Source organism: Eschrichtius robustus, chromosome 2, assembly GCF_028021215.1.
Source record: "Eschrichtius robustus isolate mEscRob2 chromosome 2, mEscRob2.pri, whole genome shotgun sequence".
Taxonomy (NCBI): domain Eukaryota; kingdom Metazoa; phylum Chordata; class Mammalia; order Artiodactyla; family Eschrichtiidae; genus Eschrichtius; species Eschrichtius robustus.
Window position 1 is genome coordinate 161,410,131 of NC_090825.1, and position 14,284 is coordinate 161,424,414.

General features: G+C 47.1%; 1 protein-coding gene and 1 pseudogene across 2 annotated transcripts in view; one reads left to right on the forward strand and one right to left on the reverse strand.

Moving 5' to 3' along the window:
* The window catches only part of ADAMTS2 (ADAM metallopeptidase with thrombospondin type 1 motif 2), a 228,170-nt gene that overhangs the window by 159,728 nt on the left and 54,158 nt on the right, over positions 1-14,284 (forward strand). The window lies entirely within an intron of this gene.
* LOC137759851 (eukaryotic translation initiation factor 2 subunit 3 pseudogene) lies at positions 287-1,700 on the reverse strand (annotated as a pseudogene).

Below are 14,284 nucleotides of genomic sequence, written 5' to 3' on the forward strand. Positions count from 1 at the left end.
CTCAAACAGGTTCAGTGGTATGTGTGCTACAGCAAAGGCTGGTTGTAGCAGTTTCCTTTCCAACCTGCACTGATGTATAAATTAGGCATTATTTGGGAATGATTAATTTCTGGTAAAATGTAGATTCAATCCAACATTATGCCAATTTTTACATTTATTGTAGACCCTATTTTAGTACTAGAGGTTAAATTTTCATCACCAAAAAATGAGAATAACCTTACAGCTACTCCTAAGGTAATGAGCTATGCAATTAATTCCTCACTATTGTTTTGAAAATATACCCCTAGGTTGTTAAGAGAAATTCCAACTCCATCCAAATCTATTATTTAATTCTTCAGTCATCATCTACTGTTGGCTTTATTGTCACTCCTCTTCTTATTTGACCCCAACCAATTAAACGCCAGTGTTTCTCAACTCTTTGGCTAAGGGCAATTTTTTCTCCTACTTCTGTGCACACAGGATTAGTCAAAACCATTTTGCCCAAATCAGCTTTGACTGCACTAACTCTTCCTCCTGTCGACAGGGATCCTATGTTCACCATAAGCACTTCATTCTTAGGCAGCTTTTGCACTTTTGCTGCTTTCTTGTCTCCTTCAGTGCGTACACCTAGAAGCCGTCTAAGCAGGAAATAGGAAATTTCCAGTTCTGTGAGGATTTCAGGTAAAGCTCCAACTGCGCCATTCTGTCAGCCCGGCACAAAGTGGGGTCAATTTTTGTTCCAACTCCAATAAGACCTCCTGGAGCAGCATACTGAAGATCATTATGCTCTGCAAAAAGCAATACAATTTTGGAAAAGATGGGTTTACACATGAGTTTTCCTTCACTATCTTTGGAAACAATACCGGGTCTGACTTCTATCTCCTGGCCCACCTTTAATACTCCTTTTAGAATACTACCACCAACTACACCCCCCTTAAGGTCATCAACCTCACAGCCAGGTTTGTTGACATCAAAGGATCTAATAACAATAAGTCGGGGTTCTGAAGTAAAGTCTCTTGCGGGTACTGGAATTTTCTTTACTATGTACTCGCAGACAACTTCAATATTGTATTTTAGCTGAGTAGAAATTGGAATAATAGGAGCTCCTTCTGCTACTGTACCTTGTACAAATGCAAGGATCTGTTCATACTGTTCTTTAGCCTGGCTTTCTTTTACCAAATCAATTTTATTTTGTAGAATCAAAATATGCTTCAGTTTCATGATTTCAATAGCAGCCAGGTGTTCAGAAGTCTGAGGCTGAGGACAAGACTCGTTACCAGCTATCAACAGAAGAGCTGCATCCATCACTGCAGCACTGTTCAGCCTAGTAGCCATCAAAATATCGTGGCCAGGACAGTCAACGAAGGAAACACGTCTGACTAATTTGAAGTTCCCTTTGGTCCCTGGAATGTCTGTAGGAAACTCATCAGGTGTACTACTTCCAAAGGATCTATAACATTCTTGCCGAGGACAACTTGGGTCGTCAAGCTTATATATCTTAGCATTAGCAAAGCCAAGTTTGATTGTAATATTTCTTTCTAGTTCATTTTTGAACCTGACAGTGTGAACTCCAGAAATAGCTTTTACAACCCTAGATTTCCCATGAGCTACATGACCAATTGTACCTATATTAATTGTGGACTGTCTGCTGATAACTTCATGTGAAAGTGGCATCAACTTGGTGACATCCAAAGTGTTGAGATCTTGCCGAAAAAGGTGCGGCTGCCCTAAAGTCACACCAGCCTCGCCCCCCACCCCCCACCCCTGCTGTCTTGCCTGGAGGCTAAAATTTAGGTTTTGTTATTATTCAAGTTTGGTGAGACCAACAGATCAGCAGGTGACTGCCATGGTTTTTTACCCAGAGTTTCTGGCCATGCAGGGCTGCACGGGGAAACACCATGGTTTGTCAGGAGGCCTAGGGAAGGAGAGGGAAACTGTGGGCGAGCACCTTTATTGTGGTTTCCAAAGGAAGGACCAGGTGAGGCGGGGTAAGCAGGCTTAGGATTGGCCAGTGTGAATAATTCTCAGCGGGCTCTGGAGCATTGGGGCTGCCCCTAGTTGTCTGGTACCTGGCCCTAGGTGATTTGCACAGGGGATAGTGGGCTGGAGTGTGAGAGCCCAATGAAGGAGGTGGCTGGGGGTGTGGACTCTGAATTGGTTGGTTTGCATTTGAAGAGCATATGATCCAGAATGAGTTGTTTACTGTCTCTAGGAATTGGTTGATCCTGGGAGGAGCAATTCCTCCCAGGTCAGCAAGGCCCTGGATGTCAAAGCATCAGAAACCACCCGTGTCCTCCTCTTCTCGTGCCATGTAGCTGCTGTTCTAACTGAGCAGTCTTGCCCTTCTTACTTCCCTTTGCTATCAAACTTGGAACCGTCTTTCCTAGCAGCATGCACGGGTCTATGCACCAGGATTAGAAAGCCCCCAGGCACAAAGACCTGAGATGGAAAAATAAGGGGGTGCCTGAAAGGAGAGCTGGTGAGGAAGGAAGGAGCCCCATGGTGCCGGCCAGTGTGGACTGAGCAAGTGCCTGTGCCAGGCAGCTCGGGAACACTTTACACGAAATTATCTCACTTAGTCCAAGGACAGATGGGGAGGTGGAGCTATGAGGATCCCACTTCACAGATAAGGACACTGAGGTTTAAGGCAGTTCAGTGGCATGAGTAGCCAGTGGTATTTGGCTCCTTAGGAGTCCAGCTTCTCACCCTGGCAGCCAAATTCTGGACTCTGTGGTCTGACCCCACGCAGTATGAAGAAAGTCAAGTCATAATAAGATGAGGCACATCAGGCATAGTAAATTATGCGAAGGGTTAACTCCTCTACTCAAAGAGAGAGAATCTCAGTCTCACAAAATAAAATCGAACTGCACACAATGTACAAGGCCTGCAGTACAGAAATGACAATGAAGGACTTTATGGCTGGTCAGATTCCAGGAACAGTGGACCTTGAGCCCACTCTTCCTACCCTGGGAAGTGTGTCACTCTAAAGTGATGGAAGCGACCACGGTGAGGATAGCAGTCATGGTCCTTCATGCCCCATGGAGAACATAAAGTATACCAAAGCGGACTGTCAGATCAAGGGAGAAATTTGCAAAAACCTAACTGCAGGAGTCTTTCATACCCTCTTCAAGACCTTTAACAGATTACATTTTAAAAGGCATAGGAGTTTCCCCTACCTCCAGTATCCTTGTTAATTAAAAAAAATAAATAAATGCCTTCTCAGTTCAAGCCTTCTTTAATAAGTTATTTGGTCATTTATAGCCAATAACAAATTTTCATGATTTTTAAGAGACAGTATCCCTGCATTGATATCTTCCATCTAGAGCTGCACTGTCCAGTCCAGCAGGCACTAGACACATGTGGCTACTGAGCACTTGAAATGTACTTAGTCCAAACTGAGATGTTCTGTAAGTATAAAACATATGCCTGGTTTCAAAGACTTAGTACAAAAAAAAAAAAAAAAAAAAGGAGAGATGTAAAATACTTTCTTAATAATTTGATATTAATGAAATAATGTTTTGGATATATTGGATTAAATAAAATATTTTATTAAAGTTAAAAAAAGGCATAGGAGTTTCAAATAATATAATGGATAAAGTTAAATTAGTAGTTATATCATTTTTTCCCCTTGCCTTATGGAAAAATGTGCCTTCTTTTTGAGGAATCATAGAACACTTAAAAATTACAGAAGTACTTTAGGTCATAAAGAAAATTTTAGTGAATTTTATACAGCAAAAATGGTTTGGGCTATTCTCTGACTCAGTGCTCTAAAACTAGGTGGAGGGAAGGGATATATAAAAAGAATAAATCCAGTCTCTTTGAAAAAAAAAAAATCCCTAGGAAGAATAATATTAGAGCCTCAGGTGCAGACTATTGGGAAAACTAATGAAAACAAGAGCAAGAGTACTACAGATTAAAACCTATGGGGTGTGGCCAAAGCTGTATTCATAGGCAGGTGCTTTCCAAGATCACACAGAGCAAATGAAAACAAGTTAACCCTGTATTCAGCTCAGTAAGTTAGAACAGATGTTAACAACCACCCAAAACCAAAAACCTAAAGAAAGTAAAAATAAGGAAATAGTTCAGAAAAAAGCAGAAATCAATACATTAGAAAATAGAAAGAAACAATAGGATCAATCAAGAGGAGAGCCTTGGATAAAGCAAATCTCTTGCATATTCAGTCTAGAAGAAAAGAGAGGAAGCATAAACTAAAAGAAAGAGTGCGTATAATGCAACCCACAGCGGGATGCTTATCCCAGGTGAAGAGAAAGCTTTGGGGGAGGTTGCTGCCCTAGGCAGCTGTTGGGAGATCTCCACCTGGGCCTTCTCCCCATCCCTCGGCTCTGACACCCAGTGGTGGTCAATGGAGAAGGAGTGTGCACACCTTCTTCTGCAGGTAAGCAGGCAGGTTTGTGGCATGGCGGTGCACTCTAGGCATGCAGACACAGTACACAGCCAGGGAAGGCTGGGGTGGCCCAGGCCCAGTGATACAGTTCCAGCCTCCGTCGTTGGAATGTCCCATGGGACTTTGCCCATCCCCACTGGAGCAGCCAACAACATGTTCGCCATCCCTTCCCCTCCTCAGTCCGGGTCCTGCCAGTCCCTCCATTCCTGGCCTGAGACCCCCTTAGCATCCTCCAGGGTCTGAGGAATTTTCAGGTGTGTAGTGTGAGGGATGGGCATGATTATATCCAGCCCCCTCCCCACTTTCTACCTCTGGAGAGGGGACATGGGAAACTTCACGTTGTGGGGTAGGAAGGGGAGGAGAGCCACCAAGTGGTCTGGGCACTAAAAAGAAAAATTGGAGAATTGTGCACGGTTAATTGTTTACCAGCACTGGCAAAGCTTTGGCTCTTATTTCGCCTGAAAACTGTCTGGTTCCTTCTCCCAGTGTTGATTACTCAATGGAACAAAGCCTTGTTTATTTTAACTACTTCCTGGCAGGCTCTGTGCTAAATTGCTGTTTCTTCTTGTTCTTCTTTCCTTAAGTGTCACAGGCAGGTAGAAACCTGGTAGAAACCAGGTGGAAAACCTGAAGGTGAGATTTTGAGAATCTCCGTCAGGGACCTGGAAATCCTGGGAAACAAGGATTTCCTGGGGAAATGGGAATATTTCAAAGCTGACTCCAAAAAATGTAGAAAATACCACAATAAGCCTCATAACCATGGTGGAAACTCAAATTCTTCTCTGTTTTCAAAGTTATCTTAAAATTACCTCTAAATAGAGAGTCAGATAATCTATTTTTGCCAGTCTGTTCTTATTCATTTGCAAGGAATTATTAAGCAAAGATAAAGCAATACCACATAAACTGTTTCAGAATATATATATATATGTTCTGAAATCCACCCAATTTATCTTTATAGCCAACATGATTCTTACACACAAAGCTGCCAAAGGTAGCATATCTAAGACAAAGTACAGACCTGTTTCACTTCTAAAAATAGATGTAAAAATTCCTGAGGCTTTAAGCATTTAATTCAATAATGCATAAAGAGAAACTCTCACCATGATAAAATAGGGTTTGTTCTAGGAATGTGATGATTGTTTAATATTAGAAAGTCTGTTCATATAATTCATCACATCCATTTGCCTAATGACAAAGCTCGTCATCTAACAAATACTTTTTAAAAAATTATTTATTCATTTATTTGGTTGCGCTGGGTCTTAGCACAGGATCATGGCGCGGCATGCGGGATCTTTAGCTGGGCATGCGGGATCTTTAGTTATGGCATGCGGGATCTTTAGTTGTGGCATGCGGGATCTTTAGTTGAGGCATGTGGGATCTAGTTCCCCAACCAGGGATCGAACCCGGGCCTCCTGCATTGGGAGCGCAGAGTCTTAGCCACCGGACCATTAGGGAAGTCCCTAACAAATACTTTTTGAGGGTTTTTTTGTGCCAAGCGCTGTGCCGTGTCACTGACGTGGTCCCTGACCTCAGGGGCTGCTCTAGAGCAGAGGTGCAGACAAGGAAACAGTTACAACTGAGGGCTCAGGGACTTGGCTGGGGCAAGGGGGGCAGGCAATCTTATGTAGAGGTTAGGGCAAGCGACTAACAGTGACTTTTCAGTTACTGAAAGGCTGAGGCAGTGACTTTTCAGCCATGGGGAGGGAGTGAAAGGGGGAGGAACCAGCACAGGGAGCGGTGGCTTAGGAGAGGGTGGGTGGCATCAAAGGGAGGACAGTAGTGAGCCGTCCTGGAACCGTGGCCACAGGGTGGAGAAAGGAGAGAAGATGAAAGAGAACTTTAGGAGGCCAAACCAGGAGCGGGTGGTTGCAACATGGTTGAAGGTGGAGGGACACTGAGTCAGTGCCTTGGGCAACCTGGCAGATGATAATGCCAACCCCTGAGATGGAGAGGATGGAGCCGGGGGGAAGTGGCATGTGGGGGAGAAAGGCGGTGAGCTCGGGGGAGACGTGCTGAGTTTGAGGTGCTTTGTGCCATCGCAGTGGAGATATCCAGGGAGATGCTGGCATGGGGAACTGGAGCCTGGAGAGAAGAGATGAGCATCCTTTGCAAAAGCATGGATGGGGGTGCACAGAGAAGCACACCGAGTCGGGGGCACCTGAGAAAGAGCCCCAGGGGGCTCTGCTGAAGGCACCAGCAGGGCAAGGAGTGTGATCAGCTCCATAGGAACTGAGAGGGTATCTCATGGTTTTTAAAAGATCTGTGAAACTAGTAACAGATGGTAACTTGACAACCCAAATTTTATTTAAAGGTAGAAAAAGAAGCACATTGTCCCTAAAAGTGTTCTGCATAGCTAATTCTCAGGATGTTCATAGATGTTTTCACAGGAGAATAGAGGGGTTCCATGGTCAAATGAGTCTGGGAAATGCTTATAAAACAAAGTAAAACAGGTATTCCTGACAGCAAAATTTCTCAGAGACTTTACTATGAAAATGTGCAGGGTGAATCTCTAGGAGATGGATCAGTATGCATGGTTTCTCCAAACTATTTCTCAACAGAACCCTTTTCCTCATGGAATCAACATTCTACAGAATTTGCTTTGGGACATGCTGCTCTTATGAAACAGTTACAGTAAAATTGGCAACAAGAAAGAGACACATAACTTTGTTACTGAGGTTTTGGAATTCTGGACAATGTCGTATGACATGAAACCAGTATCAGAGGAGAAAAGATAAAATTATAATTGTTTGCTAATAATTATGTGCCTGGAAAACCTAAAAGAATCCATCAGAAAACCAAGGAGTTTAGTGACATGGCCAAATATAAGATAATTACACAAAACCCAATAATTTCTGTGTGAACCCACAATGCCCTGGTAGTAAAGATAATAGGGAAAGAAAAGTTCCCTTTACGATAGTAACCAAAAATATAAAATACCTGGAATAGTCCTAACAAGACAGCTATAAGACCTACGTATAGGAAGAAAATTGCACGTTGTTAATGATAGGAAAAAAATAAAAATAAATGAAGAGACATACGCTGTTCCTTATGGGAACACTGGGTATAGTAGTGATGTTGACTTTTCCCAGATTAATAATTGGCAACTTGATGAAATGATTCTAAGATTCATCTAGAAGCATAAACAGTCAAGAATGGCTGGGAAAACCTTGAAAGCCAAGCAAATAAAAAGGATTTACTTCAAACACCTTGTAAAGCAGAAATAATTAAAATATACTATATTTGCATAAGCATTAACAGATCAACTGAATAAAATATATAGCTCTGAAAATACCTCTCATATAAATAACATGCGATAAATATAAATGGAATGGTTATAAAGTGTTATAAATAAATCTGTGATAAATATAAATTTCATATATAGCAAATTAAATATATCAGATGATAAACATAGGCCAATAAAATTCAACTAGTTAAACCACACAAATCAAGAAGAAAATATTCATTGTCAAGGACTTCCTAAGCATAAATACAGTAGAAGGGATTGTAAAGAGGAGGATAGATATATTTGAATACTTAAAATATAAAATCATCAAAAAACACAAACAAAGGGCAAACCACAATCAGGAAAAGCATTTGCAATATGGAAAAGATATCCTAATATATGAAGAGCCCTAGGAAAAATAGAATTGGCAATGGGCATAAGCAATTAACTGAAGAAAAAATACAAATGGCAAAAAAAGAGAAAACATTGCACTTTACTATTAATCAAAGAAATAAAACAGTTTACCATTTTAAAAGCATCAGCTGTGTTAAGATTAAGACGAGGGATTTACTGCTGGCTTGGGTGAATGCAGCCGTACACTCCTCCAGTATGAGTATAAATGTGTACACATTTCTGGAAGGAAATGTGACAGTTTGTCATTTCCCTTAAAAATGTTCTTCATGTTTGCCCCCAGTCATTCATTTCCATGATTCTACTCCAAAGCAGTTAACAGAGCTGTGGATGAAGTTTTAGGAACAAGACAAAGGCCATGGCCTTACTTCTAAGTGTAAACAACTGGAAACAATCTAAATTGTCCGCCAATAGGGGTCTAGTTAAATAAATTACGATATGTCTGTGTGGTAGATTATTAGACTGCCAATAAATCCCGTTTTCAGAGCATGTTTAAGGGCTTGGGGAAACGGTTACAGCATTAAGTCAAGTTTGTTTGCTTTTTGGAAGAAAGGATATAAGCTTACAGTAGTATGATCTCAATTTTGTTTACAAATATATACACAGAAGGGACTGAAGGAATACATCGAACGTGAATAGTACTTATCTCTGGGTAGTAGGTGATGGATTTTTATTTTCTTCTTTGTACTTTACTGAATTTTCTTAATTTATCATGATAAGGATGCTTCCTTTATAATCGAAATGGTGCATTTTTAACTATGGAAAATTTGTTTATATTTTTTGAAAATCCTTTAAAAATGGTAGAGTCCAAGTAATTCTGTTTAACTGAGTGCTAGCGCCTGGGGAAGGGTCTCCAGTGGCATGCCACAGGGCTGTGTCACGTCCAACATTTTATTTCTGATTTGAAGGAGGATGTAGAAAGGACTTGATGCTTTTGCTTGGCACCTCTTCTCTGTGGTGGCTTGGAGGCCCTTGGAGAGGAATCTGTGTTCTTCTGCCTGGAAACTCTGTCACCTGAGTGTCTGTGGAAACTTTGGGCGAGCCATCTTGGCCAGAGGGAGGATGCAGGCTGCCACAGTACGTGGCCTTACCTACAGGTGAGGCTGTATTACTCAGGTGTTGCAGGCACCTCCCTCATGGCCGTGGCCAGTCTGGTCCTTTATGTTCCACCTTGTAGCGAGGGGTTCTGCTTTGCCTGAGCCGTGTTGGTACCCTCTGAGTCCCCCACAGGCAGAGTGAGGGTAAGGGGAGCGGGCATGGACCCCATCGTGAGGCTGCGGCCTACTCTTCCTGGGGACAGTATGGGGAGGAGGGCAGGCCATGGGGCTGCCTGGAGCCCGTGGCCAACAAGATGTGTGGCCAGAGCCCACGTGGGCAGTGGAGCACCTTCCACAAGACCAGGACCAATACAGTGAGAAGTGAGAGGGCACAGCGGGACCAAGGCCCCCTCGCCTCCATGACTTCCCGCTGGGAAGGAGCTTGGCAATCCATGATGGTGAGGCAACAGGAAGGGAGAATGTGGAGCTGGATGTATGCTTTCAGAACCGAGTCCTGGCTGCACCCACTGCACCCCAGCAGAGCTTGGCAGACCAGCCTTGGACTTCTGCCGATGACCTCAGAGGTGTCAAGACAAAAGACGTACCAGGATGTGGCGTTAGAACCCCACATCCATCCCCAGCCCCCGAAGCCTGGCCGGGAAGGACAACATGCTGCCAACCCCTCCGCTGTCCCCCGGCCCCCGACGGCAGCGGGGCTGACCAGTCTCCTGTAGCAAAGCCCACCCCACACTCTGCCCACCTTCTCCCACCTCCCCACCCCACCTCTTCTCAGGAAGCCATGGGGGAGGCTGGCGCCCATCAGGGCCTCTGTGTCCCGGGGGATTCCAGAAAGCTATAGGGCCAGAATTGGCCCTCCTCCAGCGAGTGGCAGGATTGTGAGGAGGGAGTGGAGTCCAGGGTGTGAATCTCACTTTCTCTGGGGAGGACACACTGCAGAAGCGCAGGTAGGGGGAGAGTAGAGTGAGGAGGACATGGCTGGCCAACCACATCCAGGATGGCTGGCACTAGACAGGTATCCGGACGCAGAGGGACTGGGGCCCCACCTGCTGGCCCATCGTCTCTGGAACGGAGCATTCTGTGCCTTGCACAGAGCACAGGGGCCCAGGGACAGTGCGGCTTGTTTGGCTGTGGGCTCAGGAGCGACCGCCGTGGGAAAGGAGGGGTCGTCGCACCAACCTGGAGCAATCAGACCGTAAGTCTGAACGTGACAGTCCGTGGAGAGTAGCTGTCAGGGCCAAGGGCGCCAAGCCAGACACACAGAACGCCTCAGAGCCAAAGGTCGCATCACGGACCAATATTTCTGTAAGTACATCCAAAAGGAATTTTCTAGAAAGGGGAAATGTGACAAAAACCAAGATTATACAAAAATACCGGCCCCGACTTTTTATTATTAAATTCCACAGACATAAAGTCACTCCATCAAACTGCTATAAAAGTTTCCCATTTCTGTCCTTATCTCGTTGAGGGCGATAAGTTTGTGTCCACTGGTCACAGGCTCCACTTGGCACAGTGCTAGGGATGAGGCCCTGTTTTGAGGTGTCTGGGGGACCTCAGGGAAGTGGGAAGCACGTCTCCTAAGCAGGTGGATCCTGGGACCTGCCTGCCTGCTCCCAGGACTGGAGCACCAGCTCCCCATGAACTCCCCAGTAAACAAGATTGTTTGGGAGTGGTGAGCACCACGGGGTGCCCTGGATGGGGTGGCCCAGCAGGAGACTACCTGGCTGGGATTCACGTAAAGGGAATGAGCTCTGCTTGTTCAAGGAAAAGCCAGGAGGGGCTTCTAGACGGGGGTTGGGGAGTAGAGTTTGGCTCACGGAGAGGATGGATTCCGATGAGCGGCCCCTCGAGGAGCCACGCATTTCCTGTCCGTGAGGGAGGCCCTGTCCCTGGAAGACTTTAAGCATAGCAAGGCCGAGGTGACTGGAGCCAGGAGCCCTGCCAGGAGAGGGGCCTGAGCTGTGTCCCCCAAGGCCCGGCCGGGAGCGCTCTAGGGGCTGTGAGGCCGAGACCCAGACTTGGGGGAGAACGTGGCCCGGTATTCAGATGCTGTTATTTATTTCAAGAGCAGCTTCCCTACCCTCCGCTCCCCCTGTGCCTGTCCCCAGGCCTCGCCAAGGCTCCAGTGGGGATAAAATCAGTAGCACTTGTGCAAGTGACATGTTGTTTGTCTTCCAGCTTATGAGAAGCCTCTGAGTTATCTCAAGTTTTGCCTAAAACAACGTTTTTCTCCATTTCTCAAAAAAAAAAAAAAAAAAACAAAAAACACAGCAGAAGAAAAGAGATTATCTTATTTTATACAATATGCCATCAGCCAGGGAGCAGAACACCGGCAACACTTGAGGGTTGCATAGCAACTGGCTTTTCAATTGATTTTTTTTTTTTTTTTTTGAGAAGGCACCAAAGCTACTGAACTGTTCTCATTTTAAATATTTCCTAAGATGATGAAAATCAAAGCAAATGGAAATCAGAGACTTGGGGACAATCAAAGAACATCAGGTATCTTGTTGTGAAAGCCCAGGTCAAGACAAAATATGGAATGCTCTTAGAAATTTTTCAGCGTTGGAGGGGAAGGGTCTGAGAAATTCTGACTGAGTCTCTTAGTGGAAGGCAAGAGAAGAGAATGCTGGGCAGGGCTCAGTGTTCAAGGGCCCAGTGCCACAATCTGCTTACTGCATGACCTGGGTCATCGCCTACCTGCTCTGGACCTCTGCTTCCCTGACTGTGTGAGGGGCAGTGTAGGGGATTCAGAACACCCCAGGGACAGCCCCTGGTTTCCCCAGAGTCTGGGTCCAAACCCCCAATCAGATGGGGGCCAGGCATGGTGTCCAGCCCCCCACCCCCACCCCCAGTCATTGTGGCCCACCTCCTGAGCCAGACTCTCCAGGGTCCAGAGAAGAACAGGAAGCATTAGGGCCAGATGTGCCCCATAGGCTTGAGCTGGGAAGGTTCATGAGAAGAATCCTGAGCTGGCTTTCTCTGGAAATAGCTTCCCAGCCTCCGGGAGGATGTCTGGAATGTTTCTTGATGATATGGGAGTCCTGAGCAGAGAAATAAGGATCACGCCTTCCAGCCCTCTCTGGTGTTGGGGTTGCAGATGTCTGTCATGAGGTTCGAGCTCCAGGCACCGCCCTGCACGCTGGAGCTGCCCAGAGAAGACCCCCAGCCTTGGGGGATCCCGTGCTTCACCCAGCCGGGGGCTTGGTGTTAATTCTGGCCGTGTTGATCCTTGTGGGACCTTCAGTGAGCTATTTACTCTCACTGAGCCTTAGTGGCCCCAGTAAAGGGGAGCGCACACTAGCAATGACGACAGGAACAAGGGTATTCATGCAAGTCACAGCCTGCAGTGCCCTCTTTGGCTCAGACCCTGTCTGCGGCCCCTTATGTGACCTCACACACTTCACCCTCACAGCAGCTCTCTGGGGCAGTCACCTCGTCACCCCCACCTGCCAGGACAGTTGAGTGCCCTACCGAGGTCACACAGCGGTGAGCAGCTTTGATCAGGGGAGGCTGGGCTGGGCTCTTATTCCACAGGCTGGGGAACATGAGCTCCGGGCTCTTTGGCTATGCTCCCCTTAGGGGTCTCCCATGCCAGTGGTTCCCCACAGAGGGCATTTTGCTGCCCCCCGCCCTGGGGGTGCTCGTGGCATGTAGCAGGTAGAGGCTCAGTGCACAGGACAGTCCCCACCGCAGAGAATTACCTGGCCCCAAGCGCCAGCAGTGCCAAGGTTGAGAATTGAGCTCTGCTTTCTTGAACCCAGCAGATCTGGACTCCACTCTGTGCACGCTGTCCTGTTTTGTGCATCTTTGGGAGGGCGGATTGGGCGGGAGACCCTCTGGGGTCATTGCAGTTGAGAAGGCTTCGGTGGGCTTCAGCTGGATCCATGGGACGTGAGCCAAGGGGCAGAGACAAAGAACATTGTGGGTGCTGATCGCCATGGACAGAAGCCCCTGAGCTCCCAGCTCGGTGCTGCGGTTGTGCCCACTTTGCAGATGGGAAGCCCAAGGCGGTGAGGTAACTTGTCCAAGAACACAGGGCAGATGACAGATGAGCAGGCCTCCAACCCCAGGGCCCTGAGCTGCCCAGGTGAGCCCCACCTGTCACTTGCAGGTGCCCTGGTGGGCAGGGTGTGTGGTCTGAGGGGCTCCCTGATATGCCCCCAAGCCTGCAGAGTCTCCAGGCTGCTGGTCCCACTTTTCTCCTGTCTCCCTGACTGAGGGAGGTAAGAGCATAAATATTGTAATTCAGCTCATTCTGGAGCAAACAATGGAAATGTCAGAGAGCAGTGATTAGAACAGAACTTTCTGCTCAGGGCTTAACTGATTTGTTTAATGTGGGACCACAGAGGCTGTCAGGGGCTTCCGTGGTCCCCCTTGAACCGGCACCGTGGCGTCTCAGAGCAGCGCTCTGCGATCCAGGCGTCCCACCGGCTGAGGCCCCGCGCTGCCGTTCCTGCGGCTGCAGCGCCACCTGGTGGCCACCTCAGCTCTCGCCCTTCCTTTCCTGTCCCGCCTGCCTAGGGGAGATGGCCCTGCAGACAGAACACCTTCAGAGGTGGCGTGGCTTCCAGACCCACCTCCACCTCTTTCTAGCGGTAGGACTTGGGGTGAGTTACTTCGGTTGTCTGAGACACGGTTTCTCATCCGGAGAATAGGTCAATAACAGCATCTATACTTAAGGCAATTACACAGTTTAAATTAGATGATACCTGTGAACGCAGAGCCTACGGCTACCACCCAGCCCCAGGGTGCGTAAGTGCCCTGTGTACTGTAAAAACAGCTCCATGTACTATGGACAGCTGGCACCCTTGGCTCCCTCGGGAGGAGGGAGGCTGATCTGTGAGATCCCGGCTGGTTCTGGGGCCACCCCCTTGCTGGGCCTGGGGTGCTGCCCCCTGGAACACCATGGCCCTGCGTGCAGTCCCCAGCCCAGCACAGGTGGGAACAGGCAGAGAAGCCAATGCAGAGAGGAGCAGATAGACGACTTTGGGGCCAGGAGGATGCAGATGACTCCAGTGAGCTGGGTGCGAGAATCTTAACTGCAATAGCAACTCTCTCAGCCTCCCTCCATCACTTCTGAAGGAGAAATAGACACGTCTCCTGTCCTCGCTCAGATGAGGACTACAGCTCACGTGCTGTGTGAGACATAGCAAAGGCACGGGATGGAGGGGTCTGAGGGCTGTGGATGTGGGCCGGGTGGCAGAGGAGTAT